Source organism: Triticum urartu, unplaced genomic scaffold (assembly GCF_003073215.2).
Source record: "Triticum urartu cultivar G1812 unplaced genomic scaffold, Tu2.1 TuUngrouped_contig_7140, whole genome shotgun sequence".
Lineage (NCBI taxonomy): Eukaryota > Viridiplantae > Streptophyta > Magnoliopsida > Poales > Poaceae > Triticum > Triticum urartu.
The window spans coordinates 1-14,138 of NW_024117961.1; the positions used below are offsets into that span (position 1 = coordinate 1).

Here is a 14,138-nt window from a genome sequence, read left to right on the forward strand (position 1 = left end):
GGTCGGGGACGAGCGATGGTCTTTTCCTACCAATCTATCCCCCTAGGAGCATGCGCGTAGTACTTTGTTTTGATGACTAATAGACTTTTGCAATAAGTATGTGAGTTCTTTATGACTAATGTTGAGTCCATGGATTATACGCACTCTCACCCTTCCACCATTGCTAACCTCTCTAGTACCGCACAACTTTCGCCGGTACCATAAACCCACCATATACCTTCCTCAAAACAACCATCATACCTACCTATCATGGCATTTTCATAGCCATTCTAAGATATATTGCCATGCAACTTCCATCATTATCATATACATGACTTGAGCATTCATTGTCATATTGCTTTGCATGATCGTAAGATAGCTAGCATGATATTTTCATGGCTTGTCTGTTTTTTTATGTCATTGCTACGCTAGATCGTTGCACATCCCGGTACACCGCCGGAGGCATTCATATAGAGTCATATCTTTATTCTAGTATCGAGTTGTAATATCGAGTTGTAAGTAAATAAAAGTGTGATGTTCATCATTTTTAGAGCATTGCCCCAGTGAGGAAAGGATGATGGAGACTATGATTTCCCCACAAGTCGGGATGAGACTCCGGACGAAAAAAAGAAAAAAAGAAAAAAAGAAAGGCCAAAAAAAGAGAAGGCCCAATTTTTTTAAAAAAATAAAAAAAATGAGAGAAAAAGAGAGAAGGGGCAATGTTACTATCCTTTTGCCACACTTGTGCTTCAAAGTAGCACCATGTTCTTCATATAGAGAGTCTCTTGAGTTATCACTTTCATATACTAGTGGGAATTTTCATTATAGAACTTGGCTTGTATATTCCGATGATGGGCTTCCTCAAATGCCCGAGGTCTTCATGAGCAAGCAAGTTGGATGCACACCCACTTAGTTTTCGGTCTGAGCTTTTATACACCTATAGCTCTTAGTGCATCCGTTGCATGGCAGTCCCTACTCACTCACATTGATATCTATTGATGGGCATCTCCATAGCCCGTTGATAGGCCTAGTTGATATGAGACTATCTTCTCCTTTTTGTCTTCTCCACAATCACCATTCTATTCCACCTATAGTGCTATGTCCATGGCTCACGCTCATGTATTGCGTGAAAGTTGAAAATGTTTGAGAACGTCAAAAGTATGAAACAATTGCTTGTCTTGTCATCGGGGTTGTGCATGATGTGAATATTTTGTGTGGTGAAGATGGAGCATAGCCAGACTATATGATTTTGTAGGGATAACTTTCTTTGGCCATGTTATTTTGAAAAGACATGATTGCTTTATTAGTAGGTTTGAAGTATTATTGTTTTTATGTCAAATGATAGACTATTGCTTTGAATCACTCGTGTCTTAATATTCATGCCATTATTTGATATGTTATCAAGATTATGCTAGGTAGTATTCAACATCAAAAATTATCTTTTTTATCATTTACCTACTCGAGGACGAGCAGGAATTAAGCTTGGGGATGCTGATACGTCTCCGTCGTATCTATAATTTTTTATTGTTCCATGCCAATATTCTACAACTTTCATATACTTTTGGCAACTTTTTATACTATTTTTGGGACTAACATATTGATCCAGTGCCCAGTGCCAGTTCCTGTTTGTTGCATGTTTTTTGTTTCGCAGAATATCCATATCAAACGGAGTCCAAACGGGATAAAAAATGACAGAGATTTTTTTTTGGAATATATATGAATTTTTGGAAGAAAAATCCACGTGAGACGATGCCCGAGGGGGCCATGAGGCAGGGGGGCGCGCCCCTGACCCTCGTGGCCACCCCGTAAAGCGGTTGATGCCCTTCTTTCGCCGCAAGAAAGCTAATATCCGGATAGAGATCGTGTTAAAATTTCAACCCAAACAGAGTTACGGATCTCCGGAAATATAAGAAACGGTGAAAGGGTAGAATCTGAAAACACAGAAACAAAGAGACATATCCAATCTCAGAGGGGCTCTCGCCCCTCCCACGCCATGGAGGTCATGAACCAGAGGGGAAACCCTTCTCCCATCTAGGGAGGAGGTCAAGGAAGAAGAAGAAGGAGGGGGCTCTCTCCCCCTCGCTTCCAGTGGCACCGGAGTGCCACCGGGGGCCGTCGTCATCACCACAATCTTCACCAACAACTTCACCGCCATCATCACCAACTCTCCCCCCTCTATGCAGCGGTGTAACCTCTCTTTTACCCGCTGTAATCTACTTAAACATGGTGCTCAACGCTATATATTATTTCCCAATGATGTATGGCTATCCTATGATGTTTGAGTAGATCCGTTTTGTCCTATGAGTTATTTGATGATCAAGGTTGGTTTCAGTTGCATGTTTTATTATTGGTGTTGTCCTATGGTGCTCTCCGTGTCGCGCAAGCGTGAAGGATCCCCGATGTAGGGTGTTGCAATACGTTCATGACTTATAGTGGGTTGCGTGAGTGACTTAAACACAAACCCGAGTAAGGGGGTTGTTGCGTATGGGATAAAGAGGATTTGATGCTTTAATGCTATGGTTGGGTTTTACCTTAATGATCTTTAGTAGTTGCGGATACTTGCTAGAGTTCCAATCATAAGTGCATATGATCCAAATAGAGAAAGTATGTTAGCTTATGCCTCTCCCTCATATAAAATTGCAATAATGATTATTGGTCTAGTTATCGATTGCCTAGGGACAAATAACTTTCTCGTAACAACAAGCTCTCTACTTAGCGTGTGCTAGGGATGTTTTTATCTAAATGGCCCCTACTTTTTATTTACGTAATCTTTATTATCTTGCAAACCTATCCAACAACACCTACAAAGTATTTCTAGTTTCATACTCGTTTTAGGTAAAGCGAACGTCAAGCGTGCATAGAGTTGTATCGGTGGTCGATAGAACTTGAGGAAATATTTGTTCTGCCTTTAGCTCCTCGTTGGCTTCGACACTCTTACTTATCGAAAACTGTTGCGATCCCCTATACTTGTGGGTTATCAACCGCCATCCATTGCAAATATAGCTCTTCATCAGCAGAATAATGAATGTACTTACTCAAGAATTGCCACCACTTAGACCAAAGGACCAGTTGGTATTAATTTCAGAGATAGATGTAATTTCAGTTAAATTCAATTATGCACACAAATTTCAATTAATAGCTTAATGTTTTGGACTGATAATGTTGCTGGAATTTGTACTACTGAAAATTAAGAAAATGTACTCCTTTAATTAACATTAATTCATTGAGATGGTGGTATGATCAAATTAAGAAAATTCAGTACCTTTTCTGTTACTGTAGAGTACTTAAAATTAGGAGTAGGTAGGAGCAAAATTAAAATTAGGATTAGGAGTAGGATTAATATGATTAGTAGGAGTAGGAGTAAAATTAAAAGTTTCTCTTCTTCTCTCTTCTTGCTCTCTTTTTCTCTTCTCTTCTCTTTCTCTTCTCTTTCATTTAAATGGAGTACTCCACACAAGCAAATGAAATTTTTGAAACAAAAATGATTTCTCTTTGGTTGATGCACCGAGTAAGTCTTGACAAATTGAATGTACTCCTGCTTGCTCTTCTCTGAACAATGATCCACTGTTTTCAGTAGTTAAAACTAAATGAATATTTCGTATTAATTAATCTAAATGAAACCTTTTCAGTTAATTTTAATTAACTGAAACTTGTTTTTTAATTAAAACTAAATGATTTTTTTCAGTAAATGAACTTTTGAGTTAACTAAAATTAAATGAATTGCAGCAGGAGTACGCTCCTTCTCTTGACTTCTCTTCTCTTTTCAGCAAGTGCAGCAACAGTAGCATTGCTTGCTCTGCTATTCTCTTCTCTTCTTTTATTTTAATTAAAATTAACTCAACCTTTTCCTTTAATAAAATTAGCTGAAACTTTCCCCAGTTAATTAAAATAACTGAAACAATTCCTTTAATGCTTGCATAAACTTTTTATACTCTAATGAAGGTTTTGTGTACTCTACTGCTTGCATCAGCACTTTTAAAAATAAATGATTTTTTTCTCTCTTCTCCTTCTCTTTGTCTGCTGGAGTTAACTTTAAGAAATAAGGAATATGTCAATACTTTAAGAAAATGATCTCTGAACAATATTGCTTGTTGTGAACAATACTGTTACTGAAAAATACTGCTTGGAGTACTGTTACTGATATTAAAGTTCATAATGATCTCTGAACAATTGTACTAAATGAAGTATTACAAGCATGAGTAGAAATATACACATACAAATTGAGTATGGACAACTCAAACAGAAATTGATATGCATCAAAATTGGGATCAACAGTAGCATGGGGCCTTATCATCCTGGTTTTTGGATGATTTAGTTAATCAAATTCCTCAATTGAGGAACACCTGGACTTGTCATTCCGGTCTTGGGATCAACAGTAGCATATGGACTTATCATTCTGGTTTTTGGATGATTTAGTTAATCAAATTGACATCAATTGACCTGTTTTTTGGATCAATTGCAGATTCTCTTGATTGGAGTGGAGAGGAGCAGAAACGAGAGGAGCAACAGAAGTGGACAGCGCAGCGCCTGACCTCGAGCTCTTGATTGGAGTGGGGGGAGGCGGCCGTCGAAGGATCTGTGGCCAGCAGCGAAGGATCCGAAGTTGTGGCTGAGCAGGCAGCCGGCGGGAAGGGCGGTCGGCAAGGGAGCTGCGGACCGCGGCGGGGACTGACGCCGGAGATGCGGACGACGGAGGAGCCCGGCGAAAGGGAGCAGCGACGGCGGAGAAGCCTGGCGGAGGGGAGGAGCGACAGAGGAAGACGCCTTTCGATCGATTTCAAATCAGGGTAGTATTGTACTTTCACACTGTTTCACCTGGTCGGAACGATGCCCCAGCGACAATTATTTCGGAACGGAGGAAGTATGTTATTATTTCTGTCTATAAACTTTGTCAAAATTTATAAAATTTGACTTTAAGCAAAGCTAAAATGCGGAGTAAATAAAAACAGAGGGAATATATGATACTTCCCATTACAACCAGCCTTAGAAACACAAGTACAAATGGCAGTTTTGTGCATGTTGTTAAAAAATGTCGGCTGTATAGAAGTGCTCTTATATCTTTGATTAAAAAAACCTCTTTACCATTGAGACAAAACAAATCAAGCGGGTGGTTAATTAGGTTAGGGGTTTAAATTACTGGAAAAAGTCACTTGGTATAGTTTGGGATGGTAAACATACTTATCACCTTTCCCGCAAGAAGAAAACATACTCATCACTTTTCTTTTTGAGACAAACATACTTATCACCTAATGCGACGGAACTGGGGACTGGAAGCCCACTTCAATTGCCTCAATCTTATCACACGGGGTCATATAACGCGGTACGAGTAAGTACACGACGGTCGTTTCGTGCAAAAAACAGAAATAGTGCACTGATCTTGTCTCCCACGCCCTATATCGTAGCTATCCTATTCTCTTGGGGGCAACGATCTGACTGCATCCATATGCCGGTCTATCCAAATCGGTCAATCTATCATGTTCTACTCAATTGTCAAATCTTGCTTCTGCTGCATGCTGTTCTGCACGACCATTTGTTCACCCAAATAGTCCCATCTTTATCTTGATTAGATTTGTGTAGCTATGCTAGCTAGCTGCATCTACTACCTAAGAAGCTCACTTCATGTCTCTGATCACCACCTCTCAGTGTTGCTCTGTGGAGATTGATCTATGAGCCTGAAGTGGAGCCAATGACAATAATGGAGTACTGTCAAAAGAATACAACATCCAGCTAGCGTTGATAAATGTTACTCCCTTCGTTTCTTTTTAGTCTACATATAAGATTTGATCAAAGTCAAATTTTGTTAATTTTAACTAAGTTAATAGAAAAAATAGATCAAGATTTACAATATGAAATTAATATTATTAGATGCATCATGAAATTGTTTTTCATATCATATAGCTTTAAAATTATGGATGTTGATTTTTTTTTCTACAAAGTTGGTCAAGCTTTTTTTTTTGAAAGATCCGGATTTGCCGGCTTCATTGATTTAGGAGAAAGCAACAGGAAATACATGAAGGATCACGTGATCATGGGCACGGAAGATGTGCAAAACGAGAGAAAAGCAAGAAAAGGGTTTTATCTCACAGAAAAAACCTCAAACGGGGTCAAGCTTTATAATGTTTGACTTTAACCAAATCTTATATGCAGACCAAAAAAAACAAAGTACTTATCTAGTTAAAGCAAATGACATTATATCACTATCACAACGACATGGCAAACAAGTACGATAAACTAGCGTGAATAGCTTAACGTGTACCTTTCTATGCAAGTGCAAGCTAGCCAAGCAAGCTAATCAGCTCCATGACTTCTTGTCGACAGAGATGGATTACTGACCATCCACACAAGGATAAAGGCATCTCCCACGTACATCATTTTTTTTGCGGATATGCGTACATCAAATTCGACACACTAAACGTCCGTGGACGTGTCGAACGCATTCTTGGACACGGATATGAAAAGGCCGGCCAGCTAACTATCTGCACAAAACGTCTGCCACATTTCTAACTCAAATTGAACAAAACAAACGAAATTTGAGGAAGCTCGATATATTACATGCAAATCGAACGAAATTGGACACCTACATTAAAAATGCTAAACTAAACTATGTGAGGTACCGGGCGGTGACCTCGTACGCATGGCCTCCCTCTAGTGGCGGAGCTTGACAAGAATCTATAGAGGGCCAGGCCAGTGGCGAAGAGGCGAAGACAACGGTCCTAGGCGGGCCCTTGTTCCCCCTCCTCGGCGCCGGGATGTTCGCAGGCCACGCGTGCCGATCAGGGCGAGCTTCTCGTCAGCGTCGGGGTCAAGGGAGTGCAGCGGCAGGGCGGCTAGTTGCCTAGTTCGTGGATAGAGACAATCAGACGTGCGCGAGCATGGCTGGAGAATAGAGGCGAAGCAGCCGAGCTTGAATTGTGTGCGTGTGTGATGAACTGACGATGCAAAGATGTGCTTGGATGTGCTGCATGCATGTGGATGGCATGCTGGGTCTTTCCCAAAGCATGTGTATTGTTTGCAGACTACTACCAGGTAAAAAATAAATCTCATTTGGGCTGGGAGGCCACGGCCCCCCTCAGCATTGTACATATCTTCGCCGCTGCCTTCCTTGCCATCGGAATCGTCCTTGTCAGAGTCATTGTGGCCCTTCCAGCTAGTCGCTGAGGCGGCGCCGGCACCGGCGGATGTTTTGGCCGTGGTCCTCGACCGATCCTCGGCCCAGGCTAACGCGAGGTCCAAGTCGGTGATGACCCAGTCCGGTGCGATGTCGGACATGGCGAACGCCGCCCCACAAGTCGCGTTTCGGCGTCCCGATGCGCCTAGTCGGTATCAACCCTATTGGCCGCCGTAATGTACGTGTGTGAGGATGATGAGTATTCATCGCATCCGAGGTAGTGGAGGATGCACCCGCCTGTGTTGGCTACGGCATTGCCAGGCTCCTCCTCCTTATTCAGCGGGCGGTTCCTCCTTCACCTCATCTTTTATGTGGCTTCCTATTTGGTGACTGTGGTTGTGTGGTGGAGACGGGGATCCTTCTTGACACAACGTCCAATTTGAATGTCGATGTCGCGGTTTGCACGGAGGGTGAGCGTGACTACCCGTGACGCGGCAGCAGGGCGGCTAGGGTACCGCCGAGCAACAATCATGGCCCAACCTCTCGAAATTGTGAGCTCCATCATCCGCTGGAACTCCGTGCTGGTCTGCGCCGCCTCGTCAAGGAAGGACGACGGCTACTTCTGCTCATCGTCGACGGAGGAAAGCACGACCTCCTGCACTAACGGAGCGATCGAGGATGACGGGCATGGAAACTGTGTGCGATGATGCCAGGATCCGGAGCTCATCCGAATCCACCATTTTTTTTAATCAAGACAAAATATTTGCCATTTTCATTAATTAAGGAAGAAGGTTTTAGACAAATAGCCGCAAAGCGTGGAACAAAGAACTACTTTCGCGGCATTACAATACTCAAGTGGATGGCACTTGCCATAGCCCAAAGATGTGCCTCCTCTTTGATCTTCGCGACGACCATCATCGTTGTAGCGGCAGTGTTGCGAAAGACCCTTGCATTGCGCTCTTTTCAAATCTCTCAAGACATAAGCATGAATAAGGAGGCGATAACCTTTCTCCGCACCATCTTGCATCGAGAACAAGACGTTCCTGGCGAACTTGGACTTCTTGGTGAGTGACGGTGTGCGCAGAGGACAGAAGACTGGAGGAAGGGTTTGGTCGGCGCGGCCTGCTTGCTTAAATAGATTGAATAGCACTACAAAAAAAAGACATATCTATGATATCTCTACTCCTAATGGAGCAGTTGGTAGTCACCGCCGGTCAATTTTCGTCCCATCAGATACGGTTTTTTTCGTCCTCGATCCCACCTCCCGCATCCCTTCGATTCCCCCTCCGCCCTTGAACCACGAAATAAAAATCGGTATGCTCGTATGATGTCAGTTGTGAAACACTACGGTTCATTGACAGAAAATCGTCCTAAAAAATTTTACGAGGGTTAACCTACGAAATTAAACCTACGCCCCGACCGCCGCCGCCCCTGGCGCGTGGCATGGGAGAGAAGGGGGGCAAGATCGGCGGGGCAGAGTTCTTTCGGAAGGACGGCGTGGTGGGCGACATGGACGGATACCTCAACTACCTGTCCCTCGAGTATGACTTCGTCTCGGACACCAATCCTGCTTGGTAAGACTTCCCGGCTCTTTCCTCCCTTCTATCCGTTCAGAAACTGAAAAGGTTGTGATGCAAATTCGATTTGTTGCTACCTGTATTCAGACTGATCTGCTATGGGTGCGTTTCCTTGTGGCAGAGTTCTTTATATTCCAATTAATTTCAAAGCAGATGATAAACTGAGATCTACTTGTCAATTTATACTGTATCTCAGATCTCATTTTGTGCCTTGAATATTAGCTTCTTCACGGCAATTTCAAAGTTACATGTGCCATAGCCAATCAAAATCTGCACCATATTAGTCTGATGCTTTCTTACCCGCTCATCCTGAATTAGTAGGCACTTTCCAATAGGATCAGCTTTGTTGTACAAACTCACTTGTATTTTCCATGTTATTTGCAGGGTATCTTCATTTTGGAAGCAGGAATCCTTTCCTCATAAGATGGATGAGCTGTAGGATTTGATTCTGTTCAGCTTGAATTAGTTTTTCATCATCATGTTCTTTGTATTAGGAATTCATGGGCGCCCACATCGTCCTCCTACTACTTCTCGGTGCCGCTGACCCGGCGGGAGTCGAGGGAGATGACGTACATCCAGAGCGTCTGCGCGCAGATGATCCGGCTCTGGTGCTCCATCCCCGCCAGGCGCAGCGCGAAATCTGGAAGAGGTGAGGATGCTCTTCTTAATTTGCTCGGTTATACGTTTCTGTATGCCGCGTGAGTTTCTGATGAGCGTGAGGCAGAGAGAGATATCCAAGTACTGATGAGTTCCTCATGCGTGCGTGCGGGCGCAGATCACAGCTTTACTGTATGCTATTTTCGTCATGTTGATTCCTTTGATAATAGCTACAATGTTAACAATTTTTGTTAGTTATTTGAACAAAATAGCCAGGGATGCTGTCCAGCTGATGCTTGGTATCCACTCGAAGTTCATCATCCATTGTATTGAGGTTATCTACCTGGACTCTGTAGTGACTTTATATTTTCTATAAAAATATGAATTTCATGCTACGCACTGAATAACTGTACATTCCGACCCTTTCCTCGCCCATGTCGTATGCCGTCAGCAAACATCACAAAACAGAACCTGTTTATGTCATCAAAGTCACACAACCCACTAACTACAATCAAACTGAAGACTTCATTTTCCTTTTACTTTGTTGCACATTTGCATCCAGGTCAAATTTCCCATTTGTATCTGAGAGTAAACCATGCTTGTATACATGAAAAAATGAGCACGCTTTCGACAGTCCTTGGTAGAAAAGATACATACTGATGATTGCCATCTCAAGTTTAGTGTTGTCAACTTCAAGTCCCTGGTCCCTGCTGCTCTGAACTGAGACATATTTGACCCACAGTTGGCTGCACACTAACTGTTGGACAGAATGTTGACATGTTGTGCTTACTTTATATCATGATGTATGATTACTTTATAACATGTTATATGTCTTCGTAAACGGTCCCAAAAAGGCAAAGATAACTTCAGTTTTGTTTGGTGATTGCCAATGCGGCCATAGCACAGCACCACTCCAAGCTCGAGAAGGATTGCATTTTTTGTGTTTTGTGCCATCACATATTGTTCCATCGTCACGTATGTATAACAGTATAAGTGAAGAATTACTAGACCTCTCCTAGGCACATGCTGATCCATTTCATATTCTTCTAAATTTAAGAGTCACCATTTAAATTGCCCTGGATTAAAGCTACGTGCACTGATATTTATTAATTGTTGAAGCTCTATTTTTTTGTTCAATTTTGGCTAGGATCTCTCGATGATGATCAGCAGTATTGCAAGTTCGGCAGAAATAAGTGAATACTGGTCAGTATAATTATATGACGATAATATTGGGGTACAAGATCATTTCCTATTTTTCATGGAGTTAGAGAACAAGATGGTGCGTTGCATGTTGCACATTCAGTATTGCTACATAATTAGCAGGTGATCTTTAGACAAGTGAATGTCTAACTGCCATTGTCAAGTGACAGTGAGAAGAACAACGTTTACAGCCTGTGGAGTATCTTCCAAGTTAGATATACCATCCCGCAAGGTCAAGATTTACTGAAATGGATTATACTTAGAGTTGGGACGTCGCCTTACTTTTAACATTTCAAACAGTTTCCCTTCTCTAGGTATGGGTGTTTCTCAAGCTGTCGCTCGAGTTTCTCATCATGCTCTGCAATTAGATTTTCTACCTCTTCATGATCATTGTCTTGACAAGTGAAGTCCAAGATGGGTAGATTGTCGTACACTCGCTTGGTATCTGGTACTTAATTACTTGCTTACTCTTATTACTCCCTCCGTAAACTAATATAAGAGCGTTTAGATCACTACTTTAGTAATCGAGACGCTCTTATATTAATTTAAAGAGGGAGTACTTGACTGCTGAGCTCACAATCAGAAGTTCAGAACCACAACTTGATGAGAACATTCTGAGCTAACTAAATATAGTGTGCTTCTCTTTTTATTCTACATTCTATGGAATACTAATTATAGCATGGGAAGGTATGATCTTGATGGCCTCTATGCTGCTATCAGGCCAGGTTAGTTACAACTACATGTATAAACTGTTACTCTTTGCTCTGATTCTCATCTTGCTGAGGATTAAATTCTTGTCAAGTAGTTTCATCAGATAGTTCTTAGTAGTGCATTTTCCCAGTCACAAAATTTTCCTTTATCCCCAAGGATAAGTTAGAGCATAAAAATGAATTCAGGAACTGGGGTGGATATTGTTAGGAAGGGCATATTGTTGTACATCTATGCCTGCCTGCACTATGCACCATTTCATTCACACGGGAAGGTATTGTAACATCCAGAAATAACAAGCTAGCTGAAAAGATATGCATACTATTGACTTAATGGTTGTGAAACTCAAATATTTGGAGTTGCCCAAAAGGGAAATAGAGGTTCAGGGTTACAGTGGAAGCCACCACCCACTGAAACTGCAATGAGTTGACTGGAAAAAACCACCTTCAATATATAAGAGTTCCTTCTTACACCGCCCCAAAGGGAAATAGAGGTTCAGAGTTACAGTGGAAGCCACCACCCACTGAAACTGCAACGAGTTGACTGGGAAAAACCACCTTCAATATATAAGAGTTCCTTCTTACACCGCCCCAAAGGGAAATAGAGGTTCAGAGTTACAGTGGAAGCCACCACCCACTAAAACTGCAACGAGTTGACTGGGAAAAACCACCTTCAATATATAAGAGTTCCTTCTTACACCTACACTATAAAAAAAGGAGTATGAAAAAGTCACCTTGGATCATAATTCAAGGAATGTATTACTCTTTGCTCCGTTCTATTTAAAATACATATTGTAACAATTAACATGTTAATGTGTGTCTGGTTATGTCTTGCCTTGCTACTTGGGTGCCACCGATGTCTGTTTATTGTCTTCCATGCAAATAAAAGAATCCAAATACATCAGGTCTCTTAATATTTGTACATACTACTGATATTTGTTTCTTTTTTGGCTGAAGCTCTCAAAGGTGTAGCCTTCAAGCTTTACAATATGGGTTGGGATTTCAGAGATGATTTGTGCATTATAATTGTAATTTGGGTAATTTCTTGGTTTGAGGAACATAACTGCAACTCGAGTGACTGAGCACATGCAACACTGCAGGCGTACACCTTGAAACAGACACCTGATGGCCTGGCAAGTTCTACTCCTGAAATCAACGTCTATGGCTTGAGTAAGTGTCAGCGGCATCCCTAGGTCCAACAACAATCATGCAAGAGCAATCTGTGGTGGTAGATTTCTGCATGATGTATCTTGAATAAGGATGTCACAGTTGTATTAATGTTTGTATCCTGCTAATTTTGCAAGACAGTTTTTGAAATGTAACTTCAAAATTCAAATGACTTCCTTTCATCACCTTATGAATAAGGAAATTGGTGCATCTCTAATTGATATTTCATCTTGAACATTACTACATTTAATAGAATTATGAGTGAATTGTATTTTTGAAAGAACTTGTAACCTGAAGTAGAGAAACTTATTGTATACAGTAGGGCAATAAAGAGCAATTGCCTCTAATGACTTGGTTTTCTCTGTACCTCACATCACACAGGGTGATAGGGTCAAGCTTTCCAATTTTCCAGTATGAGCTAGATGTTTGTTTCGTAGTCCTGTTCTGTAAGTTTTTATTTAGGTCCCTCAAATTATGTTAATAAGGTAGACGAGGGTACAGCCAGTATGAGCTAGATGTTTGTTTCGTAGTCCTGTTCTGTAAGTTTTTATTTAGGTCCCTCAAATTATGTTAATAAGGTAGACGAGGGTACAGGAAGGAATGATGACTCTCTCTCCCTCACACACACACAGACACAATCATGAGCCGCGACATCCAACCAACAGACCCATGTGTGCCGACCAAACTAAGGAGACGCCGGCGCCACTTCCCCAAAGTTAATTTCCCCATCCGAGTGTAATATTTGTCAGACATGCGTTGCACGTGCACGCTTACTAGAGCCATAACTTTGATGATTTCTTATCAGCTTCACAAGTCTGTACAACAGAGCCAAAACAAATTTGGTCATGTTATTGAGGGGTTTGTCTGAACTCCAGCGCAAGGACTTTCTGGTTTAAAAAAAAAGAAATTTTGGTCTCTTTAATTACAAATTGATTGCAACATCGTGTTAGTCATCCATAGTCTCTAAAAGGATTTGCTAATAACAACAAATAATCAGTACCACCACTAACCCTTTACATGATGCATTGTCGGTATATGTTTCACATCACGTCGCATCCATTCTCTTAGTGTAGTCAGAGTGTTCATCATTTTTTGCAATTGGCCTGAAAGATATCAAACCTCTAATATGTGGTTGTAAGATGTGCTTTGGTTAAACATTCTATTTACCCACCTTCAGGAGAATTGTAAATGACATTTGGTTATTCATGTATACCACCCGTAGGACTCATGGGATTTATGGATTGTCAATAGCCCTCATCTGATTCCTTGTGATGTACTTATATCGCTTTCTTTTCAGTCTCCTTTTCATTCGAGCGGGGTGATGAGGGAAAGAACTGGTTGTGGTGAAAGTCAGTTTAGTGCATTAAGGATTGGAGGTTCTGAGATTTGCAAAAGGTGATGGAGGATGTTTAGTTACTTTGGCTCATGATATAGTACTGGAAGATGAGTAAGGTTGATGTTCGGCTCGATCGCCGATGAGGGTAAGGCCTCCGTGGCGGGGTCCATCCACCCGTCCATGGACGGGGCAACTGGCTCCGAATTAAGGGTCGGAGCGGCTGCCAGTGCGATCTCCTGAACATTGTCGGATGGTAGAGCTAAATCATACTCATCATGACCACGTGACGCACAAGGCAGAGGCTCGAATCCGTCGAAGATCAAGTCTCCGCGGATATCGGTCATGTAGTTTAACCTTCCAAACCTGACCTGATGGCCAGGGGCGTAGCTTTCAATCTGCTCCAGATGGCCAAGCGAATTGGCCCGTAGTGCAAAGCCGCCGAATACGAAAATCTGTCCGAGGAGAAA

At 41.9% G+C, this 14,138-nt stretch overlaps 1 long non-coding RNA gene across 1 annotated transcript; it reads left to right on the plus strand.

Moving 5' to 3' along the window:
- Positions 1-9,173: 9,173 nt before the first annotated feature.
- LOC125531458 lies at positions 9,174-12,556 on the plus strand. The gene is made up of 2 exons (XR_007293241.1): positions 9,174-9,595; positions 10,409-12,556. It is a non-coding gene; the product is annotated as an uncharacterized LOC125531458 (long non-coding RNA).
- The last annotated feature ends 1,582 nt before the right edge of the window (positions 12,557-14,138 follow it).